The sequence below is a fragment of the Arvicanthis niloticus genome, chromosome 3 (genome assembly GCF_011762505.2).
Source record: "Arvicanthis niloticus isolate mArvNil1 chromosome 3, mArvNil1.pat.X, whole genome shotgun sequence".
NCBI classification, from domain to species: domain Eukaryota; kingdom Metazoa; phylum Chordata; class Mammalia; order Rodentia; family Muridae; genus Arvicanthis; species Arvicanthis niloticus.
Window position 1 is genome coordinate 77,816,734 of NC_047660.1, and position 18,923 is coordinate 77,835,656.

The following is an 18,923-nucleotide window of genomic DNA, read 5'->3' on the forward strand; positions in this document are numbered from 1 at the left end:
ATTTTATTTTTCCTGTATTACAATTGATAAGTTGTTAACCACAAACTCAAGAACATTAATGGGCCTATCAACTCAGTAAAATACCCCAAAACATAGTCATTTAGTGTCATGCATATATATGATGTACTGTAACTGTATTCACCCCGAATTCCCCTTTCTTTTCCCATTGAACCCCTTGTTTCTAGTCCCCCAGTGGTTATGACATCGAAGAAAATGATACCCCTTCACTTAGTAACCACTAATAGGCAGTATCTACAAAGGAATGGGTGGGGCCTCATGGGCCCCTCCTCTACCCATGATGGATGACTGTTATCAGTGGTCATAGCTGCCTCACAACCAATGGTAGCCTTTCCTATCTCTAGTCTTCCCACCTCTTCTTTCTCAAAGTGCCCTGGGCCTTGAGGATAGATGAGACTGTTAAAGTTTTTAAAAAAGGAAAAACAACCACAAAAGCACACGCAGCTTATCGAGAAGTTTCTTGGCTGCCCACCTCGTCTCACAGCTAGTTGTGTCTTCCAAGTGACCACCCCTGAGTGGCATGTATTCAAGCACCTGCTGCCAACACGGAAACCCCTACCAGCCTCAAGCCCCAAGCGTGTTTGGTGCCTCAGTCCTCACCCACTTATCTCTGTTTGCACAGTCACTAAGCCACTGTTTGTACAACAGCCTGGGAACTCATTTGGGCTTCCTTCTGGGAAGAAAAAAAAAAAAAGGTGTTGGGTAAACCCAGACACAAAGCTCTATTGCTCTATTTTCTAAGGTGGCATCTGGGGATGACACAGGATCTCACTTACATGTTTAGATTTTTCAGATGAAAATGTAGAATAAAAAGAAAAAAAAATCGCATGTCACAGAGGAACCCCTGACCCTATGCCTCTGCAATCCCTGGCAAGATGACAGGAACTGTGGTCTGAGCCGGAAACTAGGGTTTCTATTCTAGGGATTTCTCAGATGCTTGTGTGATGCCTTGACTTTCTCTCTGCTCCTTACCCATAGTTCTGCAGGTTAACCACTACCATGCTGCTTCCTCTGGATCATTCCATGTGGACAGCATGACTGTTGCCACTGCACAGATGGAGTACACTGAGTCCTGGGTGTGTGAGCAGACAAGGTTATGAGGCAGGGCTGCCTGGTCACAAAGGTACCATATAATGGTGACTTCTAGCCCTGAGGCAAGTACTTTAACCCTAAATGCCTCCCCAGTGCCTTTGTTCACTGAGGCACCCCCATACCATGGTGACCGTGTCTCCTCTTGCCTACATCTGCACGTGTTCACTGAACTGGAGAAGGTAGGGGAAAATCTTGATGCCCCTGACACTCCAATAATGCCACCAATCCAATGCTCTGCACCAAAACAATATACAGTACCTCCAAGTGACCAGAAACAGTATTTGTAGTAACAGGCACAGGTTCTCATGGCCCTGTGTTCCTGATAGGTAAGATTCTGCTTATTAATATTTATTTTTGATATAAATGTGAATATATATATATATATATATAACCATTTTATATGCACACTTGCACATAAGCTCAAGGACAGTATATATGCATACATGCATTCATATGCAGATATACTAGTGTACCTGTGTACACCCCTCTGTGAGAGCAGATGGCTTTCATGGAATTGGTCTGGACTGGGAGCACAGGACTTGTGGCTGCCTTCTGTGCCTAAAGCATTGGTTCTTTAGGACTTAAGAAAGCAGCTGTCTCCCAGAAGCCTTGACCTCTGACCTCTCCGATCCTTGGTTCCTGTCTTATCTGAGAAGCCCCTGCAGACACTGTCACCCTGGAGCTCCCCTAGACTCATTTGGGAATCTCTATCCACGATAAAATCTGAGATGTGGAGGTTCCAGGTCCATTAGGAAATGCCAGGGCACAGGCATGTGCATGGGCACATGTGGTGTGTGTGTGTGTGTGTGTGTGTGTGTGTGTGTGTGTGTGTAGAGGGAAATGCTTACTCTTGAAGAATGGGGAAGAAATCTTTAGGGGGAGCTCCTTAACATCCCATTCCTCCCATTCAACATAGTATTTCTTTAAAATAATTCTCCTAGAGGTAGATGAACTAATCATTAATTCCTTCTTTCATTTTTATGAAAGAGAATGGTTCACATTTGATTGGCATATGGTTCATGTTTGTGTGACTCAGCATGGATGGACCAACAACTCAAACAAAGACATTTGACATGTTGGTTAGTCAGGCAGCCTTGCCCAGGGCACATGTATAGCATTCATTATTCTGTTTGAAATGGTGACAATCTGGAGTTTGGGCATAGACTCTACCAGTGCCCACCTATCCACCATTGCACCCCAGGAGAACCCGGGGGGGGGGCACACGAGTGAGTGCAATTCTATGTACATTTGGTCAATTGCAAATTGCTGGATTATGGGTTTCTGCTCTTTTGAGGTTCCTGACCCAATGTCCAAGCTAGTTACTCTTTTCCCCAGCACCTCTTAGACATCTCCATTGCTTAGATGACTGATATGTTAGAAAGAGTGAAAGACAAAGTAAGCATGTCTACTCTAAGGTAATGGTGATATGGTACTATTTTGTTCCTGGATATGTCATATCACACATCACTCAACATCCAAGTCCCAGAGCACTTGTCTTGCCCAAGGGCTGCCCAGGGCTAGTACAACCTGTCCCTTGGATAGAATGACAGGAACCTCATATCCTGGGCACAGAGTCCCCAGGGCTGGGCTTTGCAGGCTGACAGCTTGCCTCTCACCTTCCTCTGGCCTGAGTTTCTCCTCTCCTTGTCTATTCTGAAAGTAAATGGCTCCCTCTGGTCTGGAGTCAGCAGTGGCTTCTGGAATCCTGGTCCCTGCCCAGCTTTCTGTTGAGGCTCTTGGGTTGCTCCTGGCAGTGCCCCCTGAGTGGTAGGACTCCCCAAAAACCCACTGACCTAGATGCCCACTGTTCCAAATGTGGCCCTTGGGTCACCTTGGAAGTCCTACCTTGAGTGTTGGGCTGGCCCAAGCCACTTGCTGTTTCTTGGGAGTCTGCTGGAGTTTGGATGCTTTGATTGTGTCCTCTGGATATGAGGGCTAGAAGATGGGTTCTCCTGTGCAATGTTGGGTTTTCCAAGATGCCTCTTGGTCATGGAGTTCTATGCTCATGAGAAGATTGACATTGTGCTCTTGGAGTCTCGTGGGAATCCCAGGGTAAGTCAATTCTTAAGAGCACTGGTTGTTATGCAGTGAGGCCACACCAGGGACTTCATGTATTATCCTGTAGCTGGTTCCCTGGATCTTCTCTTATTCTGCCATCCTGAGACAGAGCTAGGATCTCACATGAGCAGAAGGGAAAGCTATATTGTTTCTACCTTTCTGCTAGCAGGCTTGTAAGGCTACAAACCTCTCCCCTCCATATATTCCTAGAACTGCATCCAAGTATTTCATTATAGCAACATAAAACAGACCACCACAGGCTCCATGTAACTCCCTGTCTTGGTTTCTTTTCTCAACACAGGTTTGAGATTTCTGTTACAAAAATCTAGGTGACAGCAGAGGCCCAATTTGTTGTGGTGACTCACCCAACTATCACCCAGCTTGACCCTGGTCCTAACAACCTCTTCTCTGGCAGTGGACCCTGCTTCTTCAGTAGGAGAATTCATTCACTCTGGACTCTAGATCCTGGAGGCTACACTGCAGAGCCTGGCTGTCTGTGCCTAGCTGGGTCACTTGATACTTCTGGTCAGGTGATACTTCTCATCAGGTGATGCCTCTGGTCAGCTGATGGTGCCTCTTGTCAGGACAAAAGGAAGAAAGGCTGCCCCAGGTTTATTGAAATCATTCCTAGTGCAGTGACAGGTTCTATTTCAAGGAGCTCTTGTCCTCAGGTGTCCTGTGTCCCTGGACTGTGGAAGCCATGGTCCCTGAGTCTTAAATAAAAATGGAAAAGCCAGGTTACAGTGGATCTGCCTCTTCATTCCATGACCATGTCTTTTTGAAGCCTCTAGAACATAGGGATGTCACTGAGAGGTGAGGCTAGAGCCAGAAGCCGATTTTCTGAGCTATGGGCCTGCTGATTGAAGCTGGCCAAAAGCAAAGGCAGTTGCCCATCACTTGGCTCAGAAGTATTCATTTCTGGGCATGAGTGATACAGGCAGGGATCTCCAGGAAAGTGTCATTTCCAGGATACTGTTGGAGAAAGTGCCATGTGCCGTGGACCAGCACTATGGAGACAAGAAAGAAGGAGGGTACAACTGCTAAGTGGCACAGCCACCTTTCTCCTAGCAACAGCCTGGGATGGTGGATACCATAGCAGCCAGAAGCTCAGGCCTTCTCTAAATCATGCCATCAAGGCTCAGTGAGGCAGGTGTCCACACCTCACTTCTATTAGTCACTGGTACCAAGCAAGGCATTGGTCTCTAGTGACTCTGCTATGGAAAGGCTGGGTAAGTCCCAAGGGGCTGTGAGTGAGACTCAACACCAGCAGCTGGGCACCTGTAGTCAGTCCAGGAACAGAAATGGGGTGGTGCTCTTCCATGTGTGCCATGGTGGCCTACCTGGAAGCCCTGCCCACAGAATTAGACTGTGGCATGTTACATAGAGAGTAGGAGCTGTTTCATTCCTAAATGAAAGATAGAAGAACAGGGCTTGGGCTAGAACCAATTCAGATCCAAACAATAGCCCAGGGCTCAAGGCCAGGGTCAGCTCCCACTGAAGCCAGGGAAGGATGAAGACCAGGAGGGAAGGAGTATCCCAAGCCAGCTGGACCTTGGGAGAGCAGCTCAAGAGCCAAGGCAACCATGTTTATTGTTCCTCCTTTGGGCCAATCAGAGGACCATGGACGAAGGACAGGAACTCAGGTTGGGCAGTAACTGACTCGTCTCATGGAGTTTGTTCTGGATGCCATAAACTACATACGTCAAGTTCAATTGAGAAGTCTGTATGTACTGGGTATGTGACCCCAGGCCCTGTGGCACAGGTTTCAGTTACAGCTGTGAGAACCGGGGGCCCTGAGGCTGCATCATCAAACATGAAATAGGCCAGACCACCTGCTCCTGAGCATGGACACACGACTGAGCAAATGGCGGTCTCCTAGAGGAGTAACTCGTGAACCACTCTTTGAAGTCTTAAAAACAAATTCAAACTATTCCTTTTGCCACTTTAAAATTTCCTATGTGTTGTTAGATTGATATTTGGGCAACCTTGGGTTGCTGGGATGGCTGGCCTTCTGACATTGTGACAAGATATTGTCATCTATAGTACGTGTGTGCATCCATGTAAAAACACACAAATCCCATGAACTAAAACACCATGTGCATCAGGCAGGCTGTGGGTTAGACAGGCCTGGACAGAATCTATCACTGAAGTTCATTTCTCCCATCCCTTCACACTGTCTTATTACACCTACAAGGTCATATAAAACTGTGTATATGAACCTTGTTCCATGTCTACTGGGAGCACTTCCTGAGGACCAACAAAGTCACTGTGGAGTCTCTGGGTCACAAGGTCCAGTAAGGAGCCTAAGGATAGGGAAACAGGAGTGAGCTGTGCATCAGGCCAAGTGACAGTTGAGTGTCAGGACCACCCTGACCACCAGGTCAAGGAGCCACTGTGTGTCCTGTAAACAGAAGTGCACATTGAACATGACCTTGAGTGGCATGAAGCCTCCAGTGATCTTGAGAAAGCCAGAATATGGGTTCAAGGGAGAAGGATGGCAGGGAGCTCTCATACATGTACCTCTTTGTAGACATTCTGCTCTGGATGAGAATTCTGTTTCCAAATTAGGGGAATGGTATTGCAAGTCTTTATGGACCAATATTAATTTAGATCCCTTCCACAGTCAGTTCAATTCATCAGGGGCATCCTAAGGTAGTTATTATTTCATGCACCTATTACCAGATGAGCAAAGTAAAACAGAGAAGTTAGATAACTTGCCTAAGGTTGCCCAGGAAGTAAAGGGCCAAGCTGGAATTCAAACCTCTAGGAAAAGGCTCTGAGCTATGCCATCATGTTGCATTCGTCTCTATGCCTGGCTTGACGGCATGATTATTATAAAAGGGTTCTTGAGCGAGACAAGGCAGGATTGTAAGGCAGGACAGCAGCGGCATGGTAGTCCTTGGCTGGAGGCAAGTCATGTAGGTCCAGGGAATTGTTAATGGCCTGTATGGGAGAAATGTGGTGAGCAGGGGGGTACTGGGCCATTGTTGGGTGACATGGAGTCCACCTAAGGAAGAGGGATCAGGGTGCAAGTAGACTCTTTCAAGTCCTCCCTAAAGTCTAAAATAAGGTCTCCAGGCTATTTCTAATCAGGCTTGTTCTGGCTGCCCTCATGGTCATGAGTAGATGATGGGAGTCAGGCTTAATGGGGAAAAGGGAGAGGCTGGTGTCACTTCTTTCACCCAGTTATCCTGGGAAGAAAGATCCAGATTCTGAACCTCAGTCTGAGAGCAGCTCCTGGGTTGCAGCAGGTAGCAAGGGTTGACTACTTTGGAGATGGCCGCTGTAGGTGTGTCCTTAGATACTCTGTCTGGAATCCAGAGCAGAGTGGCCATGGCTCCTGTGCTCATCAGTAAACTGTGGGCTGGCCTGTACTCACAGAAGCACAGCCCATCAAATCAGCATGCAGATGAATTATTTAAGTAAGGACAGTAAAGGAGCTTAGGTGCCTCATTGGTCTTTGTAGAACGCCTGCTGCATTGCATTTCTGGGTGGGTGGGATAGGGGAGGTGGTTAGATTATGAGGGGTCTGTTATAAATAACCCAGTAAGACATTGTGTTCCTGTTTAGACTGTCTTTTGCTGTATTTTCCCATTGAACATATTAAAGGCTCACTCTACATATAAAAGCTCACTCTACTCTACCTGGAATGAGGGTTGGGATGGAGGATAGAGTAAGAAGAAGCCATGAAGGTAGGACTCCAGACACCTGGGACCTCAACTGCTCTAGAGCAGTGGTTCTCAACCTGCCTAATGTTGTGATGTTTAACACAGTTCCTCATGTTGTGGTGACCCCCAGCCATACCATTGTTTTCAGTGCTACTTCATAACTGAAATTTTAATACTGTTATGAATCATGATGTAAACATCTGTTTTCCAATGGTCTTAGGCAGCCCCTGTGAAAAGGTTGTCTCACCAACCCCCCAAAGGGGTCACCACTCACAGCTTGGGAACCACTGCTCTAAAGGCTAGATGCCTCTGGGTCTGAGCTGCTACATGGGGTGGGCAGGTAATGTCCTTCCGAAGAGGAAGGTGAATCCCCACTGCAGTGACTGGAGTGGGGCCACTCCCTCCTGTCCAGTGGGGAATCAGACAGGCTGGGCAACTTGGAACCAAGGACTTTGAACTCTAGGGGGCAATGACAACCTAAGCTGATCATCCAAGTCTCCTGGCATTTCTTCCCATTTGTGCCGTGGGGAAAGTGGTGGGAAGGAAGAGTGTGGTCAGATTCTCTGGGGAACAAGGTATTCTGTAGGCAGCAAACATCGTACTTCCTCCTGGACTTCTGATCATGGGTGTGAGTGGACCAGAGGACAGATCTTCCACACACCAGATACTTAGACCAGAGGACACTGTCCTTTCTTTCCTGGAAGTTCTGGGAGCTGAGTTCCGGTTCTTAAGCCATCTCCTCTTGTCCCATGAACCCCACTCCATGGTTTCCCCAAAGCCAGTCTGTAGCCAAGGACACAATCTGGCAGGACTTCTCCAGAAAGAAGAGGTTGTATTGATCCATAAAGGGCATCCAGGAAGCATTTCAACCAACCAGCAGGAATGCAAATCCCTGCCATCCCAGTGCTGGGCAGTGACAAAGGGGGGTACGTGTTATGAGTATTGGGACTTGGGGATGGCTTATACATTTCTCAAGGGTAACGCTGTATGATCCAAAGGGCTGTAACATGAAAAGGAACCCCCCCCCCCCAGGAGATGCTCAGTGCCCAGTCTGGACAGCAATACCTGTCAGCCTTGCCTCTCCAGGTTATGCACACGCCATCTACCCCTGCCTGGGCTATTCTGAAATGAATAATGTGTGTGAAGACTGATTTGTAAAGTAACAGAATCCTTCTAAGAACAGCTGTGCTTTTAAACTACTACGGTTAGACAGTTAATTCTGTCAGGTGCAAGTGCCAGGATCCTAACTCCAACTGGCTTTAGACACATGCATTTGTTATTACAGAAAACTGAAACACCTGGGTCCCGGTACCCTTGTTCGGTAGGTAAAATACATCCCCTGCTTTTTCACCTGCCCCAGTGTCATCAATTAAGTGCTGATTTAAAGGTCTTTTTTTTTTCCTCAGAAGATTCACAGTCCTGTGTACACAGGGGGTCCCAGTCATCACTCTCCTGACATCTCTGAAGAGCTTGGCATGGTCAAGTACATTAGAAAATGCTGTGCCTCTGCTTTATGTTGATGGACCAGCATACCAGAATTTCCAAGGCTCTGAAAAGTCCCAAACCACTGGTAGAGCAGCTTTCGGCTCGGGGGTTCCATCCACCAATGAATTGCCCATGGTAACAGCTTTCCTCAGACTTGGGGGTTGGGCGCTTTCTGAGACTGGCTGCAGAAGGCATCCTGCCACATGCCTGCTGGTTTATAACCAGGTGATGTAGTCTTTCCTCCTTCCATACTGGAACTTAGCTGGGCCCTGATAACCAGATATTTGATTGAGTGAATGATAGTGGAACTCGGGGGCCAACACTGTGTCCTTCAGACACGCAGAAGAGTTCTGCTGGGTCGAAGTGGTCTTCAGCCTGCATCCTGCCCAATTGCCACGCGCATCTTGTCCTGGTTGGCCTGTGAACATTTGTAAGCTGACAGGTAACACCAGCTCACCAGTGACACTGAGGAGAGGCTCTTGTTCAGGTAGCAGGAATCTGATATGAAACCTGTGTTATTATCACACAAGAGGGCTATTCTATAGCGTCTAGATCTATAGGCAGCCATCTATCCCTCATAAATGGCCACAGTAGGAACACCCAAGCCCTTCAGCCAGGCCCACCAGGGAAACTTTGTCATTCACACTCCATGGACCCTGTGAAGTTGCTGTTTTGGGGAAGCTTGGGTTTAAACTCAGTGCAGGCTTCATGAACCAGAGAGCACCCCAAATGTGGCAGTGTAGGGGAGCAGGGAGTGAGTGAGGCTGTGCCTTCATGCCCCACTATGGATCAGGGCATGCCTGATGGGGGTTGCCCTCCCCCAGCTTTCTATTGGTTGAAAGGCAACTAAGATGCACAAGTGATCGGTTGGTATAAGAGCCACACGGACCAGGGCATTAGCAACTAGCCAGATCTGAGCTCTGAGCCCTGGAAAGAAACCGGGGGAATGGAGCAAGGAGCAGCTAGTGCCCTGGAGTGGATTCCTAGTAGATCATCCCCTTGGTTCTTGATGAATTCCTGGGCAAGGAGGCGTTGGAACAGTGGCAACAGCTGTTTCTGGACGTGGTAGGGGCCTTGGCTTTGGCCATGAGCTTGAGTGAGCTTCCCCCTTTCTTCTGTGCCTCCATCTTCTTGTAATAATGGCTTAAGTGCAGCTCCTCAGTTTGGCTGGGACAATTCCATCCCCTCGCTCCAGTGAGGAGAGTGAGATGTCTCTTACAGAGGTTGAGGGAGATCTTTGGGAAGCCAAGAACATAGGCTTGACATCCAACCAGCCTGGGTTCAAAACCTGAGGCATTCATTGACCTGCTGTGTAGTTTTAAGCATCTTATTTAACCTTTCTGAACTGTGAGTTCCAGCCTCTACGTGCTCACTGGATGAGGCCATCTCAGAGCCTTGGATTCCAATTGGTAGAATCAAGTCAATTAATACAGATGGAGGCCTCCAAACCACTTTGACAGTCAATAAGTGCTCAGCGAACAACATCCCCTCTTTCCTGAACACCCTGTCCCTGAGGTCCAGAAATGTTCCCTCCTCCTGTCCCAATCTCCAGTCTTCTTCCTCCTTCTATCCCTGCTTCTCTCCTTCCCTTCCTTCCTTCATCCCTTCATCCCTCATCCTCCTACCTACCTTTCTTCCTTTTTCCTTCTATGCCCCTTTCTTTTCCCTTCTAATCTTCTCTCCCTCCAATACATCAGGATAACCCCTTCATATCACTGGCTAGTATCCCAAATGCCCTTGGCTGTGACCAGTTTGTGGGGATCTTTGGGACCTGCACCCAGAGGCCAGACACTGAACAACCACCTCTAGCCTGAGCCTGGCCTCCCACCTCTCACTTCCTCACCCCTACCTCCCTCACCCCTGCCCCTACACTCAGGAGACAGCCACTAGAGATCTGTCTTTTGAGACCAGCAGTTTCCAGGCCCCCCAAACAGGCAGATAAATCTGTCCCCTGTACAAAACATTTGTCACTCATATGAATGGTCCTCTATGGCAGCCCTTCAGAGCCCAGCCACACACTGTGAGCCCCCTGTCCACCAAGGAGAGGGAAGCTTGGGGAGTGTGCAGCAAGTTCTGTCCAGTAACGGTAATGACAGACCCTTTGCTCACCTCAGAAACAAAGACATCAGAGCCTGATGGAGCCTGAAATTCCCAAGGGAAGGAGCTTCTTGCTCCCGCCTGGAGAAAGAACCTCACCTAGATCTGGCAGTCAGCACACCGTCCTGGCCCACTTCTTTCTGTGACCCATCTCTTTGTGCTGAAATTTCCAAGCCAAGTTGAAAAAAAAAAACCAACCCTGCTCCCAGTTAGGGTAATAAAAAAATGTGCTGCTTTAGTTTATAATAATATTTTTATGATGATTATCTGCAACACCCGGCCAGCACCTGAGCACATGGACAGCTGGGGACCCATGTAGAAAGTGCTTTGCCAGCTGCGACTGCTGTTGGGCCTCACTGTGACCCTGCCCCCCTCCTTAACTGCAATCTGAGGAGCCCCCTGTCTGCAGACCCCTGAGGGGCCTGGGCTGGGAACTGCCTCACACAGGGCTTCGGGTCCCACTTTTCCCACATCCTGCTAAGAGCATCCATTAGCCACACATTTTTCAGGGGCCGAGGCAAGAGCACCTGCTCTCAGGCAGACTCTGGCACATCAGACAAGATGGCTGTTTGGCCTTGCTGGGCTCAGGAAAGATGGTGGAGACCCTGGGCCAGAAGGAGAAGCAGGGCTCTTGGGACACCACGGTGCAAAAGCTGGAGTCAGGTTGGAAACAGCCCCCTGTGCCATTCTAATGTATGAAGCTATACACATACATGCACATGTGCATGCATGTGCATGGTGTACGAGTGTAGATGTTTGTGTGGGTTGAGTGCACATGCAAGCATCTTCTTCAGTTGTTTTCCACCTTGTTTTTAGAGACAGGGTCTCTCATTGCCCCTGGAGCAGGCTAGTGAGCCCTAGCCTTGGGCTTCCAGACACATGTTGCTGTGCTCAACTTTTGAAGTGAATGCTGGGGATTTGAACCCACGTCCTCAAACTTGCACGGTAAGTGCTTTACCCACTGACAGACACATCTCCCTGCTTCTCAATACACGTAGATCTTGTTGAAGACGTTACAACTTTTCTGCTTGTCATCTAACTGTGACATTTGCACAGAAGAATGCACAGAGCACAGGAACAAAGTCTGGGCAGGTGCCTGAGAGTGAACGTACCTGCCTGATCAACCCCAGATACGCAAGACCCGCACACAGCACACCTGCTCCCCAATTCCTACCCCTGTAATCTTTCCCCTGACTTCAAAAGCAAGGCTGTGGCTTCTGCCTGCTGAGTCTCACAAGGATGGAGTCATACACCCATGCTATCTTTGTGTCTGGCTTTCATCCCTCCGTCTTTTATTTGTGATATTCTTCAGTGCCACTGCCTTCAGGGACATGTGGTTCATTTTTCACTGCTGTATAGTATTTTACTGGGTGAAGACTCTAAAGCCGACACATCCATGTATTGATGGGTGAACACCTAAGCAGTTTCCAGTTGTAGACTACTTCGGAGAAAATGCTAGAACATTCTTGTGCCCCCCCTTTTGGTGTGTGTGTGTGTGTGTGTGTGTAGTGTATACACGTGTATGAAAGAAGATTGTCTCGGAGGACATTGGGTGCCCTGTTTTCACTTTCTGCCCTAATTCCTTGAGACAGGTTTTCTTGCTGAGCCTGGAGCTATACTGGCAGCCAACAAATTCAAATAACCACCCCCCTGCCCCACTGTCTCTGCTTCCTACAGGGCTGAGCTCAGGTCTTCATGACTGTATGTCAAGCATTCTTACCCGCTGAGCCTCCCCCCTCCCACCCGAGGCCTTAGTCATTCATTTATACCTGTGTACATATCTGAGAGTAGACACATCACTCTTAAGTTGGTATGTGAGACACTGTGGGTGGAGTGCAGGGGGGGGGGTGATGACAACTTTCCTAAGTGGCCACACTGATGGCTAGCTCTGGTGGCAGAGAGCCCTCCTTTGTGAATCAAAGCCTGTAATCGGTTTGCTCCTGGGCTGTAAATCTCATGGCGGTCCCTGGAATGGAAGTATTTCCCTCTGGAAGCAAGCTTGCACTTGTGCATCTGATTTCTGTAAATTCCCAGGCTCTGTAAACTCAAGGAGATGATTCTGTGGCCATCTGACAAAGACATACAGAGACCTCAGAAGCCAGGTCTTCTTGCCTCTGAGAGTTGCTGGCCTCCAAATGTAGGTCTCCTGACCCTGCTTTCCAGCCTCACTGAAACCTACCCTCAGTCTCGGAGCTGGGGTCTCACAGGGCAACCCCCTAGCTGATGCAGCAACACATTGAGCAGATCCAGATGCCGTGGGGTTTGGCAGCTCAGACTCTGTCCTCAGCAGCTTTGACTGCCTCTCCCCCAACAAGCAGGTCTCTGAGGAGCCAGGCGAACCTTTTCCATCTCATAAAACGTGGCACAATGTCACCTCTGTTGGCCTGGAAAAAGGAAGGATTAACTCAGTGGCCTTGTTCCCTGAGTGCTGGTGGCCGCCCACCTTGGCAGTTTCCTGCAAACTGTATTAAAGCCTCCCTCTGTCCTGCGTTTCCCCACCCCCAATGCTGGAGAGAGCTGGAAAAGGCTACAGAGACGCTCAGGGGCCACTTGAGGGAGTGGGATTAGCAGAAAGCAATCTATCACTGGCATCCCAGTTCAGAATTAACCAGTGCACCTCCCATGTCTGCCTGGCTCCTGTGTCCTGCTATGCTCCCCTCTGCCTCCCCACGCCTCCATCACAACTCCCTCGGCTTCAAATGCCTCAGCCTTGGTGCCTTCACTAGTGCAATAGAGCCTCCCACCTAGCCCCTGCTCCTCTAGTCTCTATAGAAATGCAATGGGCTTGGGTCCATCTACCACGCTGTCCCTTCATGGTGCCTCAGACCTAACTATCTAATTAGCTGGGTTGCTGGGTCTCAGATCCCTCTAGGTTGGCTTTCACAGAAGATGAATGTATCTAGGTAGGTTGTGGCTCAAAACTGGTTTTCTGAAAAAAGACACCATTCTTCAACATAGTCATCCTTCCGAAATTATTACCTAGGGCTCCCACCAGCCCTGCCTGAAACCCACCTTCCACTCTCAGGTTTGGGGTGGAGGTGTCCTTCCGTCTCTGTAGTTGGCAGAGCACACATAATAAAAGAACTATTATTTTGGAGGTATCATAGATGAACCATTCACTATGTCAGGACTCTTACAGACATTTGTTATTGTATACTGCTGGTTATACCTTAACCTGGAGAGTTTAGGGATGTGTATCTACATGCTCTGTAAGTAAAGGGACCTGGCTCACTAGTGGCCACCTTATTGGAAAAGGCACTCCTAGAGCACTTGCACTGTGACAGAAAGTTCTGTGGAATTCTGTTGTGCTGCAGAGTGCAAACAGTGTGCCTGTCTAGTGTGTCTGTTAATTGTCCAAGTGGAGTGCAGAGGCAGGTACGGATTTCCATGGGGGCTGGGCAGTGAGATTGCCTCTGTGTACGTGTGTGAGCATGTGCTTGTGCATGTGCATCTGTGTGCTTGTGCAAGTGCCTGCACCCATGTAGAAGCCAGAGGTTCATATCAGCTAACTTCTTCAATCACTCTCAACCTTATTTTTAAGATAAGGTCTCCCATAGGCTTGGAGCTTGTCAAGTAGGCTGGGCTGGCTGGACAGTGAGCACAAGAGATCCACTTGTCTCAGTTTCTCCAGCGCTGGACTATAGGTATGTGCTGCTGCACCCAGCATTTTGTGGGTGCTAGGGATCCAAACTCAGGTCCTCATGCTTGAGCCAGAATCACTTTACCACTGAGCCACCTCCTCATCTCCATCTTGAGAGCCTGCTGGGATTGTCCTCTCCCCCTCCCTGCTGTTTTGCCCTCTCTGCACCCCCACTTCTTGCTCCTTGGGGGACTTTAGGACCACGCAGGAACCTTTCCCCATTTTCTACCTCTATTTGGAAGCTACTGACAAACCCTATAGATTTGACAGCAAATAGTCTCAGGTTCCCCCCACTTCTGCTTCTCAGCATCTGTGTTTGACTCATGTACACTGTGTGCTTGAGAAGCTCAGGACACAGCTCACTCACTGTGCAACACATCCTCTGGCCTGCAGTGCCAGCTTGTCCAGGAGACCACATCTAAGCCCCAGCAAATGTGTGTGGTAGAGCCATCCACCAGCACAAGTCTCGGGAGCTGAGATGTGTTCTTTAGAGGTCGAGCATACATAATTACTCCAAGGTCAAAACCAGAAAGACACTGAGACAGGATATAGTCCCCATGGCTCACCATGTCTCTCAGAGAAAGAGAACAGCTTATCCAGAATCACATGGTGGAGCTGGAGTTTGCCATGGATCACCCTCAGCAAAGACAAAAGCATGGTGGTACAGTCAGTAGCTAAGGTCTGATCTGTGCTCAAGGTTCAAGGCTGTCTGTCTGTCTGTCTGTCTCTCTCTCTCTCTCTCTCTCTCTCTCTCTCTCTCTCTCTCATACTCTCTCTCTTTCTCTGTGTGTGTGTGTGTGGTGTCTGTGTCTGTGTCTGTGTCTGTGTCTGTGTGTAAATGCCCACGAATGCCCCAGCCTATCAGAGAAGCCACAGAGGCAGGAACATGAAGGGGCTGGCCACATCATGACCACACTCAGAAACCAGGGAAAGAATGTTGCAACTCAACTATTTTTTTCTCCTTTTCATTCAGGCCAGGGTCTCGGGCCAGGAATGGAGTCCCTACATTTGGCCTGAGCCTTTCCACTTCAATTAACCTAATCTAGAAACTACAGGCTACTTCATGGTGATTCTGGCAACTATCAGAAACCAGGTGATCCCCTTCCCCTGAGCATTCTTCCAGTGGTATTTAGTGAGCAACTTCTACTTAGAGTGAGATACATGAGGTTAGATCAGGGATAGAGGTTGGAGAAAGAGGGTAGCGGGCTTCATATGCCATTGGAGAGAGGGTTTATGGGGCTTTGTATGTTGTTGGAGAGAGAGGATGGGGAACTTCATAATCCATTGGAGAGAGGGGGTATGGGGCTTTGTATGCTGTTGGAGAGAGAGGGTGGGGGTTGCATAGCGTTAGAGAGGGAGGGGACTTTGTATGCTGTTGCTGTTACTTTCTTCTGGGGAAATGAGGGACAAATGCAAGGCTCTGGACAGAGGAAGGCCATGCTCTTACATTCTGTATTCTAAACTGGTGATGGCCTGGGAGGGAGGTGAGGTGGACGCAGATGAGCCAGCTCACAGGCGACTGCAAATATCCTAGCCACCAGTGGAGGAGGTCTGAGGCAAGAGTATAGATTGCTCTTAGGGGATACTGAGAAGTTGGTGGTGGTGTAAGAGAGGCGTTTATAGCAAAAATCCAGAGTTGAAAAATCATCAAAGCACAGATGGAATGTGAAGTTAGTTCTAAGATGGCAGCTGTTCTCAATGCTTCCCTGAAATATCAGAGCACTCAGAGCTGACTGGGAGCAACAGGAATGTGAGGTTGAAGCAGAGTGCTCCATTCACTCCATTCAGCCTTGTCAGCAGCTCTCCTGCTTTACTACCCGGAAGGTCACTCGCTGGCTCTTCTAGCCTTTGACCCAGGCTTGGATTAGTTTGCATCAGCAGTCAAAAGGTCATGGTGGGTACACCCTCCTGAATTCCTGGGCACGGGGAGGAAAGCAAGGGGATCCAGTGTCACTTTAACTTCTTCCTTTGCAGTGTCTATGCATACTCCTTTCCCTTTTTCTTATTAGAGCAGCCATGACTTCTGGTTCCATATCGAGTAGGAATGTCTGGGAAGAAATACTGGCTTAGCATTCAGTCTGACGCTGACAGTTCTTATCTCTCAGAGAGCGCAGCCAGGATCCCTAGGTGGCCTAGGGAATTTCCCTTTTTCATTTTCAAATCCTGAATGGCTGTTGACATTTATAAGATGATTTTTGCCTCTGTTGGCACACTGTAAATGTTCTTCTCCTGTCTATTTGCATAGTAGGTTACACTGATTTTAAGTGCAGAATTAGCCCTGCGTGTTTGGATTAGTCAGGTGTGGCCTATGGTTCTTTCTATGAGTGACTGGATTTCACTTGGTGGTTCTTACTGATTTCTGTATCCATGTTAATGAAGATATTGACAATGATCTGACATGTTCTTTTCTAAGAATGTATTTGTCTCACTTTGGTATTTAGGGGCAGCGCTGGCCTATGAATCCAAATGGAAAACCTTCTAGTCTGTTGTATTCTGAGTGAGATTACAAAGCTGCCACCCCTCTTCCCAAGAGCTGAGGGAATGCTGAGGGTTTGCTGTCTTAGAGACATTGAATTATTTTATTTTTCATATGTGTATGTGTGAATATATGTGAAAAATAATATATATTCATATAAATTTATTTTCATACCTATGCTACATATTCATATATAATTTATTCATTTATTTATTTAGATATGGATATGTTTCTCTTTATACAAATTTTGTTAATTTTAGTTAAGTTATTAAACTCATGAGTACAGAGTTTTTTAGCTATCATTTTTACCTTTTTTTTTTTTTTTTTTTTTTTTTTTTGATACATTGGATGTCCAAGGGATGAGTAGTGATTGGTCCTCTTTTGTTTCTGGCATTGGTAATTTGTGAGTTCTCTCTCTTTCTCTCTTTTTTCCCCTTGATTTACTAGGTTTTATATGTATTCCTATTATTGATTGCTTTCAAAGAGCCACCTTTTGTGTTTGTGGGTTTTTATAATTTTCTCGATTTATTGTATTGATTCATGTCCTAATGTTTATTGCCTTTCTTCCTGTTGGTTTGGGTTAAGCTTGTTATTTTTTTTTTTTTTACACTTTTATAAAATAGGAGCTTGGGTTAGTTATTCCTGATCTTTCTTTTTTCATAACATGTCCATTTAACTCTGAATCTCACTTGTTTCATTTAAATTTGGTCAAAACCTTTTTTAAAAAAAAATTTATTTGGATAATTCTTAATTGATCCACCCACAGAGTAGACTTAGAACTGGGTCTCTCATTGGCAAACAGATAAGAGAATCTTGTCATGGGGGAGTTAGGTCCACAAAGCTAGATGAACCTGTCCATGCAGGAAGAGCAGACAAAAGGATTGCTGCTTAAACGCATGAAGATTACTTAGATAAGTCATTTATTCAGAATTCTGGGAGGTGAGAATTGATGACATCAAAAGGGAGAACATGAAGCCAGATCCCATGAAATCAGCACGAATATATGTAGGTATGCATGCAGATGTATGTACATGTGTGTGCGTATGTGTGTATGCTTTGTGCACCTGCATATGTGCATAAGTGTGTATGTGTGTATGTGTGTGTGCATGTGTGCATGTATGTATGTGCATATGTGTGTGCATGCACATGTCTGTGCCTCTGTGTGTGTGTATGTGTATGTGTGTGATGAGCATATTGAGCTGTCCCCTGAAAGGATGCAGGCAGACACCCATAGCAGTGAGCCCATCTTGCAGCCACTCTTGGCATCTACACACACTCTGTGTTAATTTCTTGTTGTTGCTGTGACAAATTACCACTTATTTAGTGGCTTCAAACAGCACTGATCACTTACAGGAATAGAGATTAGAAATCTCAAATGTGTCCCACCTGACTGAAAGTCAAAGTGTTGGCAAGGTGTCATTCTGAGGTTCCTCTGGAGAAGCAGCACTCTTTCCTGGCCCAGCTCCCAGAAGTCACCCTGATCCTTTGGGATGACTGCTTACCCCTGCAGTGCCATTGCTCTCACCCTGGCAATTCCATTCCTTACTCCTTTCTCAGCCTCTGACTCTTAAGCATCCTTCTAGGATTCTCACAGTTACCCTGAGTAGAGAGCACACCTGGATGATCCAAAGTAAAGGCCCATCTCAAGAAAATCCCGTTTGTCATAATTACATGACAATCCTGTTGTCGTGCCATGACATGTGTCTGCAGTCTTTAAAGGGTATCATTGGGAGATATTCTCCATTTGACTCCATGAAAGGACTTTTGAAGAAGTGATGGAGCTGGGGCTTGTTGCTAAGAAACAAGAAATGATTCAGATAATGATGAAGGCCTTGGTAAACAATGTGAAAACCAGCTTGAGGGGAAGATCAAAGGCCAAACTGGAAACTAGATAAAAATGATTGTTGCAGATTAAAAATTAGGGTAGGATAGAGGTGTCTATAAGTTACTATTTATACAAATGAATTCATGAATAAACTAATATTTGATGAGGAATGGAATATTTATGTAGTTTCAAACACCTGCCCTTAAAATACATGTTCATTACAAAGAAGCAAAGAGTAACTACTAGGGGAACCGTGGGAATACCTCATTAGTTAACGAAATCCTTGACACTGGCAAGTTAAAATCATGATCACATAAACCCAGTAAGATGCAATGGGGGGAGGGAAGGGCAGTTAAATGTATCAGTAGGTAAACAAGCCTGAGGACCGAGTTTGAGCTCTGGAATGCATATGGTGGAAGGAAAGAGCCAACCCTAGTAGCTGTGCTCTGGCTTCCACATGTAAACACTGAACTCATGCTTCCCTAATACTTAATCCCCCCCCCTCTCTCTCACACACACACACACACACACACACACACACCACAAAGTAATTACTATAAAATT